The following is a 10,502-nucleotide window of genomic DNA, read 5'->3' on the forward strand; positions in this document are numbered from 1 at the left end:
GAGTACTTCTTCTAAGATGGTAACATACTGAGTTGGTTATTATTCAATATGGTTCGTTACAATATATAAACATTATAAAAAAAAACCTTAATTAGCCTAATAAGCTTGTGGGTCTTAATCTGACTATCTAATTATGCATTCCAAATTCCAATACTTCTTTTGTTGTATCGTAGAGACGATCAAAACATGTCCATTTTGCAAGATCTATTACCCGCATTTAGTGAGTGTTTATCTATATAAACGGAAATATATTGTTTTCTTTGTCTGCTTGGATTAATGACAGGTCACTTACCTACATCATCTCCATACCCTGAATACCAGTAACCACCGTTAGAAAAAAAAAAAAAAAAAAAAAAAAACCCACCACCACCACCATAGCCTATAAGTGAGAAAACTCCATATAGCCCAACCTAGAACTTCAATTTTGTCACAAGCGGGTTTTAAACCTAAGATTTTTCATTTAGATGAATTCTTTGGTATTTCACCTCAACCGCCTAAGTTGAAAATCATTGACACAGAATTATACTTATTTTGCTTGTGATACCAATAATTACAATTATATTGGAACTAGCATTCGCGTCGGGACAGATCGAAAAAACCCGGGTGGTGATAAACCCGAGCGTTATCGGGCCTAAACATTAAGGCGTTAAGTTAATGCGAATTCGGCCGTTTCAGTTACGTGTGATGATACCGGAACTAAAACCAGAAATTAAACTAAAAACATATAAAATGAAGTGGACTAATGAGGTGGCGTCAGTCAGGGGCGTTGGGAAGCCTAAACGTTGTCGATCCCTCGCGTTGAGACGGCGAGTCTAGGCAAATTCAGCCGGTATCCGTCACGTTCTTTACGGTACCGGAACTAATATATATATATATATATATATATATATATATATTATATATATATATATATATTTATATATAGGGGATGGATCTTGTGAGAAGTGATATTACAGCGAGAAGTGAATGTGTAACTCCATTAATCCCTAATTTTTCACTCCCTTGCTTATGATGTTACCTACATGTATGTAGGTTGGTTGTATTTATGTCTTAATACACATTCAAACCTACCTATACACATGCAAATGTACCGAGCCACATTGAAACCTACGTACCTACACACATACAAACATACATACACATATATAAACATACGTACCTACACAACACACCTACACATAAGAAATTGAGTGAAACTAGGAATTAATGGAGTTACACATTCACTTCTCGCTGTAAAAAAAAATTCTGAAATGATCCAATACATATATATATATATATATATATATATATATAAACAACATTGACATTCGGTCGGTTTTTGTTACATTTGTTACGTTACCGGAATTAAAACAAAATTCGATGAGTATACATAAATTCGGTTGAATTCCATCACGTTCGGTCAAAAACCATAACTAAAACTAAAGAAAAAAACCATAATAGGCATTAGGTCGGCTTAAACCATAATTGGCATTAGGTCGGCTTTCAGAAAATAAAGCAAAAGGAAATACCAAAATGTCGTGGACAAATATGGTGTCTCCAAGGGCACCAGCTGGTCTTAGCGCCACCAAAAGTCCTTATTTTTTATATATAATAATAATTTATCTGGTATAAAAGCATTCACAACCTATTCCCTACAATATCCATATAATTACATTAAAAATTACTACAATTTCTTCCTGATTTTTAATTAAATAATATTTTTTATGCATTTATTATTATCTTTTCTCTCATATCCATTCACAACAAGTTTCAGAAAATATTAAAATTTTATAGGGATTGAACAATAGAACCTCAAATTTAACTTTCTTACGTAATATTTTCCATCTTTTTTACTCACAACCACTTATAGTCATAGCATGTAATTTACAAAAGAACAAATATCATAAAAAACCAACATACTCTATGTTTTATCTCATTAAAGTCCCTCAACAATTTTTTGAGTGACGTTAAAGTCCTTCTACATGTTAACTTTTAACAAAAATGTACATCAATTATTTAAAAAAACTGATTTTTTTAATCCTGTATATATTTTTTCATTTACTTATTGTATAAAATACTCAATTTATATTTTTACTTTTCCTAAAATGTTATATATGTAGAGATTCTTAGCAATTGTAATGTCAATATTCATAATGTTAAGCTGACAAAATATGATGAGTGTATTTGTTTGAGTCTTCTTATCTTTGTTTTGAAAATGAGGCATTCAAGTATACGAAAAACAAAATGGTTGAATCCGAGCACACGAAACTGGATATTGATATGAGCCAACCTATCTGAGGATCTAAAAGACACTGGTGTCATCCATAAAATGCTTTATACGATACTTAAATACAAATAAATGTGTGTCAAGATTTTATTTTTAAACGTTTTTAAAACTTTTCATGTTGAACTCACAAATATGTATTGCTAAACATGTCATATTGAGGTTACATAAGTTTGTCTGTTTAATTGTTTGGTGTACTTTTTATTTTTTGTTGTGAATATAATTTTAGATTATTAAATTATAAATGCATGTGTTTGTATATATATAAAGGAAAAAACAAACACATAAGTAAAAAATTGTTGATGGATTTTAACGTGTAAATTTAGCATGTTAAAAGACTTTAACATGTAAAAATTTATTGAAGTACTTCAATTAGACAAAACATAAAATATTTCTGAGAATGTTAGATTGATAACTTTCTTTTAGAAATTTTATATTTTTTTTCTTCATTTATATCATGTTTTTATATGTTATGTATAAATACATTTTTAAAACAACTCTTTTACTTTAATTATGGTTTTGGGGAAGGTGGAGCCACAATCTTTGCATTGTATCTCAATCATACCTATATAGATTTGTGAAAGTAAGTTTGGTCCACATAATTTTGAGACCCTTAACCGCCTTACATCCTTTATAGCAATATCCATATTTTAAAATACACAAAAGGCTTTTGTTTTGAATTTCATCCAAAATATTTTCAGTCTTTTATTTATCATATTTATCATTCATCTATTCATCTCAATTTCAAACTAATTACACTTTTATAATTTACCAACCTTTTCATTAATCTCAAAATCATAGCAATCTAAAGGTAAGCTATTAACAAGTGTTTTTTTTTACGAAAGGGCGCGATTAAAATATAAGTTCTTTTATCATGGATTATATTTTGCTGTAAACTGTAATCTAAAGGTAAGTTATCAACGACAATTTATTATGTAAAGTCTTTTGCCCCTATGATATATAAAAACCAGGACCCTTGATTTATTTTAATCACTGAAACTAGCATTTTATTTGAATGCGGATGAAAAGGTTCTTGATTTAAAATTATTTATTCGTTAGTTGGGGTGGTAAAAAGGTTGTATTTGCGGGTTGTGGATTGAACACGATACGAACTTGGAAATTTGACATAAAGTGACATCACAAGTTTTCATATATTGACATGAACACAACCGTTAAAATTAAATGTTATTTATTTTTCTTGCATAACAACACTATGAAACTGCAAATTTATAAAGTAAGTGCGATTAAACTATCACTACGAGAAAACTTAGTATCACTTACATAACATCACAAACGGGCGCAATTTGTTAGCATGTTCCAACAAATTAGCTACATAGCCCACAAAGAAAAAATTATATTATATATTCTTAATAAAGCAAAAGCTACAATAAGATTTCAGATAAGATTTATGTCCTTAGTTTACAGTCATTTGTTGGTGGAAAAAGTAGTTCGATGGCACGCATTTCATATTTCTTTATTGTTCTTAGAAACCAAGATTTTCTTTGTTTAATATCTGAAAATGTGATAATAGTACAAAATACTTGTAACTTACAAATGTAAATAAAATTTGCAATTGGATCAACCAATTAAAAACACGAAGTCGTGTGAAGTCCATAGAAAAAAAATGGAATTAAATTAAAACAGAAAAAGGGAAACCACAAAAAAGAATTATATTTGAAGTAACCATTCTTAGTTTCTTACAACCACAACACACACACACACAGAGACAATTAGCTAGCAAGCAAGCAAGCAGAATAAAAATGGCTATGGAGAGTTGCTTCCAAATGTATAGGGGTGTCGTTCATCGTCCTTCTGTCACCTGCATATTCAACACTCCCACCAAACCTTCCTTTCTTAAGTCTTCCATTACTTTGTCTTTCAACACAAGATCTCGCATCATCTGCAAAGCTTCTACAAATGAAGGTATCTTATCTATATATAATTCTTCCATTATTACTTACTATAAACTTGTAGAAACGTGAAATGAATCTGACCTGATCCATGACGATGTTTCCACGGATTTCGAGATGAACGAACCACATCTGCTTGCTTCTGCTCCGACCGCTGCTGTGACCTGCAATGGCCTTTTTGGGGGTGTGGAGGTGACCGCTAAGAGCATCTTGAAGATCTCTTGTTCACAGACACCAAAATATGGTGGTGGCTCTTACTGAGAATGACCAACCATTGATAAGGAGGTGGAGACCTCCTTATATAGGGAGCCTCATGGCCACCATCATGGTACCCTAATGGGCCTAGCCCAGTTAGGGTTACCTCCACAAAACCCCCTCAGCCCAAAAACAAATGTATTAGCCCATGTAATAAAATAAGCCCAAAACACAATAAATTAGGGTTCTTGGTACCATACCCCGACAAGCCCCCCAAGTCCAGTGTTGCTCCTAGGCGTGCAAGCGTTTAGGTGGAGCACTGGACTTTATAAGGTGTGCTAGATCGTGAGGCGGTTTCTTCCCTTTTCTTCGGCCTTGTCTTTGAGTTTTGGGAGGTTTTCTCCATGATGGTCACATGTTGTGATCCTTATGATGATGATGGTGCACTAGTATGAATAAGATATAGCACGCATCATAATAATAGTGGCGCGGGGCCTGATAATAAAGCTTGCGCGCGAGGCGACTTATGAGCTATAATAATAACAAAAGCCTGCGCGCGAAGCGACTTACGAGCTGAGAATAATAAAAGCCTGCGCGCGAGGCGACTTACGAGCTGAGAGTAATAAAGCTGGCGCGTGCGGCGACTTACGAGCTAAGAATAATAAAGCTGGCGCGCAAGGCGGCTTACGAGCTGTAGAATAATAAAGCTGGCGCGTGAGGCGGCTTACGAACTTGTAGAATAATGAGAGCCTGCGCGCATGGCGACTTACGAGCTGTAAAGTAATAAAGCTGGCGCGTGAGGCGGCTTACGAGCTTGTAGAATAATGAGAGCCTGCGCGCATGGCGACTTACGAGCTGTAATAATAAAGAAGCTGGCGCGCGAGGCGACTTACGAGCTTGTAGAATAATGAAGCTGGCGCGCAAGGCGACTTACGAGCTTGTAGAATAATGAAGCTGGCGCGCAAGGCGGCTTACGAGCTGTAAAATAATAAAGCTGGCGCGTGAGGCGACCTACGAGCTGTAAAATAATAAAGCTGGCGCGTGAGGCGACTTACGAGCTTGTAGAATAATGAAGCTGGCGCACAAGGCGACTTACGAGCTTGTAGAATAATGAAGCTGGCGCGCAAGGCGGCTTACGAGCTGTAAAATAATAAAGCTGGCGCGTGAGGCGACTTACGAGCTTGCAGAATAATGAGAGCCTGCGCGCATTGCGACTTACGAGCTGTAATAATAAAGAAGCTGGCGCGCGAGGCGACTTACGAGCTTGTAGAATAATGAGAGCCTGCCCCCTTGTAGAATAACCCAAGGGGGGCTTGTGGGTTTATGAGTATTCCACCCTTGGCGCGAGGCCTGTGGGTCTGAGTATTCCACCCTTGGCGCGAGGCCTGTGGGTCTATGTATTCCACCCTTGGCGCGAGGCCTGTGGGTTTATGAGTATTCCACCCTTGGCGCGAGGCCTGTGGGTCTGATTATTCCACCCTTGGCGCGAGGCTTGTGGGTTTATGTGTATTCCACCCTTGGCGCGAGTCCTGTGGGTCTGAGTATTCCACCCTTGGCGCGAGGCCTGTGGGTTTAAGAGGATTCCCAACTTTTAAGTTTGAGCTAAGGCTCATATTTTTGGGCTAAGGCCCTGACGTTTTAGAGTTAAGACTCGTCAACGCGTTTGAGCTTGAAGCTCGCGCATGTATGTTTTACTTCGTTTTATTTTTAGTTTGATGTCAATATAATGTTGTCATATTGCTCAAATTAATAAAAGGAAGTGTGAAACATGTATGCAAAAACATGTATGCGGTGGCGCGAATGCAAACCGCTGTGGCGAAGAGTGATCGCCGGGAGCTCGCATGCGGAATCCGAAGTTGATCCGCGGTGGCGCGCATGATCTAGAGATTTTGAATGCGTGAGCATCTGTGATGTGTGAGCATGCGTGATGCGTGAGCATGCTTGATGTTTGAGCATGCTTGATGCTCGAGCATGCTTGATGTTTGAGCATGCTTGATGCGTGAGCATGCTTGATGCTTGAGCATCGATGCGTGAGCATGCAAATGTTTGAGCATGCTTGATGCTTGAGCATGCTTGAGCATGTGCTATGCGCCATGAGCATAGGTTTTGGCTGTCTTCATGACATCTTGATTTTAAGCCTCGGTCTGTATCTTGTGGGTTGACCTTTCGCGCGCTCGGTGCCTGCGCGCATGTTTAAGCATGCTTGATGTTTGAGCATGCTTGATGCGTGAGCATACTTGATGCTTGAGCACGCTTGATGCTTGAGCACGCTTGATGCTTGAGCACGCTTGATGCTTGAGCATCGGTGCGTGAGCATACTTGATGTTTGAGCATGCTTGATGCGTGAGCATCGATGCGTGAGCATACTTGAGGCTTGAGCATGCTTGATGCTTGAGCATCGATGCGTGAGCATACTTGATGTTTGAGCATGCTTGATGCGTGAGCATACTTGATGCTTGAGCACGCTTGATGCTTGAGCACGCTTGATGCTTGAGCATGCTTGATGCTTGAGCATCGATGCGTGAGCATACTTGATGTTTGAGCATGCTTGATGCGTGAGCATCGATGCGTGAGCATACTTGAGGCTTGAGCATGCTTGATGCTTGAGCATCGATGCGTGAGCATACTTGATGTTTGAGCATGCTTGATGCTTGAGCACGCTTGATGCTTGAGCACGCTTGATGCTTGAGCATGCTTGATGCTTGAGCATGCTTGATGCGTGAGCATCGATGCGTGAGCGAACCCAGATCTGATTCAGCACAGATATGAGGGTTTTCCCCAAAATATCGGGTATTTCTTCCTGTGTATTTCCAGATCATTGTTCAGATCCGATAGTATTTCTTCCTGTGTATTTCTTCCAACAGATCTGATAGTATTTCCAGATCTGGAAATATTTTTTAGATCTACGGAAGAACATATCTGAGAGAAGAAATCGTAGATCTGAGATATCGATGAACAGATCTGGAATATTGATAAACAGATCTGAGATATTGATGAACAGATCTGGAATATTGATCCATATATCTGAGATCTTGATGAACAGATCCGTAGATCTTGATGAACAGATCCGTAGATCTGATGAACAGATCCGTAGATCTGAGATGCTGATGGACAGATCGGAGGGCCGAAACGAGAAGCGAAGTGTGGTCCATTGCCGTCCCACGGATGGCGCCAAATGTAGAAACGTGAAATGAATCTGACCTGATCCATGACGATGTTTCCACGGATTTCGAGATGAACGAACCACATCTGCTTGCTTCTGCTCCGACCGCTGCTGTGACCTGCAATGGCCTTTTTGGGGGTGTGGAGGTGACCGCTAAGATGATCTTGAAGATCTCTTGTTCACAGACACCAAAATATGGTGGTGGCTCTTACTAAGAATGACCAACCATTGATAAGGAGGTGGAGACCTCCTTATATAGGGAGCCTCATGGCCACCATCATGGTACCCTAATGGGCCTAGCCCAGTTAGGGTTACCTCCACAAAACCCCCTCAGCCCAAAAACAAATGTATTAGCCCATGTAATAAAATAAGCCCAAAACACAATAAATTAGGGTTCTTGGTACCATACCCCGACAAAACTCTTGCCCAATTTTAGTGGTTTCGTATATTTACTTTAATTAACTATTTAAATACAAGTTAACGATAATATTAAACTACATAAGTTTTAAGTAAGAATTAAGTCTTAGCTACCAATACATCAAGAATTTAGTTCATATATACTATATGAGCCAATGACGCGTTACTCGAGCTAAATCATTATAAGTTTGTATACGAGTAAACTATCTTGAGGTCAAACTTGACTCACATACTTAGTGACATTTATACCAGTCAAAACAGCTCAGATTTTTAATGAAATAACTTATATGAGTCGAAGAGCGAACCATGAGACAAGAGCTGCTTAAATAATGGTTACCATTAAATAGTATAATGTAGCAAGAAATTAGAAACTACAAAGCACATGAAAAATAAAAACAAAACGCATAAACCTTTATCACAGCTCACAGGTTTAAGCAATCCAATCTTGACTGGGTGGTAAATTCACCGGCCTTTTAAGCAGAAGACCGGTGTTTAAATCGTGGTATGGGTGTACTTTATTTTCTTGAAGTAGTTTAAGAGGGAATGTACAAGATGAGTGTATAAGTTACCGTTAAAAAAAAACATGAGAAGCGAGTATATTAATTTGTCCCTTTTCTTAAAGTATCAGTGAAGGGGTCTTATTTTACGGTTATATTACATTAATAAGTTATAACTAGACTTTTAAAGATATTGTGGGGTTGGATATCCGAGTTATATTACTATTTTAACTAACTCTTATTAACGCGTGAATGAATGGTGATTGAGACAGCCAATTCCAAGAGATTTTGCATCTTCCGTTTGCAAGTAGAATATATAAAAAAAAGTTGGTGGTTTATAAGCAACTAATTCATCTTTGTATACTATAGTCACGTGTCATATACTGTTTACATGTGTAGCTTAATTTTGTAATAACAAGTACATACCTTTCTGCTTTTACATTTTCAATTCTAAAATGTTTTATGTATAACTTTATATAACTCCTTAAACTAATAAGATTATTTATTTAAATATTTATAGGTTACTTATATCTATATGATGATAACTAAAATGATATAGAATTGGTGAAATAGTAAATTACCAATTTTTAGACTAAAAGATTCATATTAAATTAATCTAATATTTTTATTTTTATTTCTTGTAGCTACTTATTTACTTATTTGTAACGTTATTACTAACTAAATGGAGTTGTGTTTTTTGGATTTCGTAGTTAAAGTAGTAACAGATGGTACATGGAATGAACTGGTAAAAGTAGCAGAGCTTCCAGTGTTGGTGGAGTTTTGGGCACCATGGTGTGGACCATGCCGGATGATAGCCCCGGTGGTCGATGAACTTGCAAAAGAGTACGCCGGCAAAGCAGTGTGCTATAAGATCAACACCGACGATTGCCCAAACATCGCGTCAAAATACGGTATTAGAAGCATCCCAACGGTGCTCTTTTTCAAGAATGGAGAAAAGAAAGAGAGTGTCATTGGGGCTGTCCCAAAGTCCACTCTTTGTGCCACTTTAGACAAGTATGTTAATTAATAGTGGCTGGCTTATGCATCAAAGCTTCTTTGCTTTATAAATTCGAAACATGTGATTAAATTTTTATGTTGCATTACAAAATATTGTAAAAATGTTTTTCATGTTAATAATTACCAACAATTCATGAGTTACATAAACTATGAGACTAGTTTACGGTACCTAATAGATAGAAGGTGACCCGGAGCTTTCGTGAGCTTGGGTCCTAGTTGCAACATGCATGTAAAGAATACGTTAGAAGGTGACTTAGAACATGTTTGTGACTAAGTTTGAAAAATGCTTATTGGGACTTAGAGCACGTTAGAAGGATTGAGTTGTTCCTCTTGGACGAGAGAAAAAATTGTCCATACTTTTCAGAAATCTTTGTAGTAACAATGTAGCATATGAAATGGAAATCATAAATATAGTGTTTGGCCTAGCTTTTTTATTTTGGCTTATGTTTATATTTTAAAGTAGCTTATAGCTTATTTTCTATTATTTGATAAGCTATTATTAAGTGTTTGGATTAGCTTATATTCTACAAGTTAATTATGTGTCTTAATAAGTTGTTAAATCCACCATTCTTTAATTTGTTAGAGTAATTAGTTGCTTCAATAATTACTAATCCATCACCAGTTGAGGAAAAATGAGTAACATACAACTTTAAACAAATAAGTTTCTTCAAATAAACTAAAAAACCATCTTTACATAAGCTTCTCTAAATGAGCTTATATAAGCTCATAAACATAAGCTTAAAAAGCTAAACCAAACACTAAACTAAGCTTATTTTGTAAAAAAAAAAAAAAAAAAAAAAGATATAAACTCTGTTAAAAAGCTAGGCCGAACACCCCCTGAAATGTTTTAACAGTTTTTATTAAGTTTTGGAAATCATTGTGATCATCTTCAACGGATTAATAAACAAAATTCATTAATCAAAATTGTAACTTGGGCCAGGCTATTCATCTTGGAATATTGGATTTTAATAATCCCTATTGAATGGTATTGGCCGATAATAATCCTTATTCATTTTATCGCCACTGGCGGTCCCAAATTC

At 36.7% G+C, this 10,502-nt stretch overlaps 1 pseudogene; it reads left to right on the forward strand.

Annotated features, from left to right (window-relative positions):
• Positions 1 to 9,127: 9,127 nt before the first annotated feature.
• Positions 9,128 to 9,472, forward strand: LOC143587073 (thioredoxin M-type, chloroplastic pseudogene; annotated as a pseudogene).
• The last annotated feature ends 1,030 nt before the right edge of the window (positions 9,473 to 10,502 follow it).

The sequence above is a fragment of the Bidens hawaiensis genome, unplaced genomic scaffold (genome assembly GCF_021521415.1).
Source record: "Bidens hawaiensis isolate Kalapana, Puna unplaced genomic scaffold, B.hawaiensis_p1.1 tig00035120_1, whole genome shotgun sequence".
NCBI classification, from domain to species: domain Eukaryota; kingdom Viridiplantae; phylum Streptophyta; class Magnoliopsida; order Asterales; family Asteraceae; genus Bidens; species Bidens hawaiensis.